The following is a 2,126-nucleotide window of genomic DNA, read 5'->3' as shown; positions in this document are numbered from 1 at the left end:
CTGTCTCTCTCTCTCTCTCTTTCGCTCTCTCTGTCTCTCTCTCTCTCTCTCTCTCTCTCTCTCTCTCTTTCTGTCTCTCTCTCTCTCTTTCGCTCTCTCTCTCTCTCTCTCTCTCTCTCTCTCTCATTGATCTGGATGTGTGTAAAACGGCGAAATGACGTGAATTCCCAGCATTGAGCCTTGCCCCCTTTTAAAGGGAAACCCGTAGCAGGAAATCGCAGCAGGTCGCGAGGCAGAGATACAACTGCAGGGCTGACAGACAGACAGACAGACAGACAGACAGACAGACTGGTTTTCTGTGTATTATTTGAATCAAGTGCGCTTATACAACCGGCTAAACCTCCATGCTTTAATGAGACCGCACGCAGTACAAAAACAGCAAAGGTGTGACTCCATAAAGGAGATATAATAGAAGATCAACCGGTTCTCAACAAGGGGTCTGGGGGCCCACAGGGGTCCTTGAGGGGGGGTTTCTAGGAAAACATTTTAATTTCACTATTATTTAATTGACTAAAAGTGAGCCCAATGCGAGAATGTATAAGAATTACTATTCTGTTTCTTGCTTTCTTTACTGTTAATCTGCTAATTCACAGTGTAGATCATGCCAACCACTAGGGGTCGCCAAAGCTTCACGAGGGGTAGCGTGGCCTTCTTGATTTTAAGAGTGTAAGAAAACGTATACCCATAAAATATAGGCCTTAGCATTTGGTTCATTTCTGAGAAGAAAAGTAAAGTAAAATGTTGTTTTGAAAGTTTAGATTATTATTTAAGTGAACTTTGAAGACTTGAACACAAGTTATATTCACAGAGCCTCCACTCTGATAAACAGCCTCGTCCTGCATTAGAAAAGTTCAAACAACCAAAGAGCCGATAAAACAATGACAATGAAACACTGAATTTGTGTGATTGTTAAAAATTATTTACAAAAATACCTAACACAGACAGACATTCATCCAAATCACTCGTTTTACTATTTGGGTTCATTGTACAGTTTTCAATATTATATGAAATGTACACAGAATATGTCACATAGTCAGGGGTCGTCCGTTTACTAAGGGATAGAAAATTTGTCCATCGGGGAAAAAAGTTGGGAACCACTGGTATAGATAGTTGGATGAAATAACAAAATCTTATCAGATATAGGTCCACACGTACTTTACACCAAAAAGGTTGAGAACCACTGTAGTATAAACTCTATATAAAACAAATTATCTCTTACTAATTAATACATATTTTATAATTTTTATAACATAAATAATTAAATATTGCTTTTTATATTACATTCAACAGAAAATGCAGTTTAGCAGCTACCAGAAGTGCAAAAAGCACGAAGTGCAGAGTACTGCACATGGGCATATGTATAGATAAACAGTAAGTGGTAGATATGAATATAGTTTAATAAGTTATATACAGTATCAGATGAACGGTGTGAAATAAAGGTAATGGCAATAGTGAGACAGCTTATACAGGCCTGTTAATAGCCTATTTTTCACTAACATAATGTCACAATGTATATGAAAAGGTCACTTTACAGTCAATCATTGACTTGCACTCAAGAGATATGGCCTGATACACAAACTCTACAACACAAAAAGCACATACTAAAAGAAAACTATATGAAGAAGGAAATGCATGTTAAATGTTGTAGAGCATTATACAGCGAAAGAGACCAAAACAGCTAAAAGAGGAGTGAATATTAGCTTTATATTAGTCAGGTATTTATGGGTGTTCCTGCAGCTATGGTCACTTTTTTTACTCTTTTATTTGAATCATTATTTTAATCTGAAATATGTTTATTTTGATGCACATAACTGGCAGCTAGCAAGGTCTGCTATGTAAGCTTTGACTTTCAGCATCTTATTTTTAAAATGTAGGCTAGTTCAAAATACACAATTACTAAGCGCTAAGGACACAGTTCATAGACAAGATGTGCTTACTCGTACTCTAACTTTAGTTTGTTTGGTTTTGAAACATTTAGGCATTTGTTCGGTGTAAGGACTCAGAAGTAAAGGACAGGCACATTTATATGAAAAATTATATAAATGATTAGTAAATTAAATAAAAATAAAAAATGTATATCAAATAATTGAATTAGCTCATTTTACTGTCAACATTGAGACCAGAGT

This window comes from Dicentrarchus labrax, unplaced genomic scaffold, assembly GCF_905237075.1.
Source record: "Dicentrarchus labrax unplaced genomic scaffold, dlabrax2021, whole genome shotgun sequence".
In the NCBI taxonomy this organism is placed as follows: Eukaryota; Metazoa; Chordata; class Actinopteri; family Moronidae; genus Dicentrarchus; species Dicentrarchus labrax.
This window is presented reverse-complemented; position numbering follows the sequence as displayed.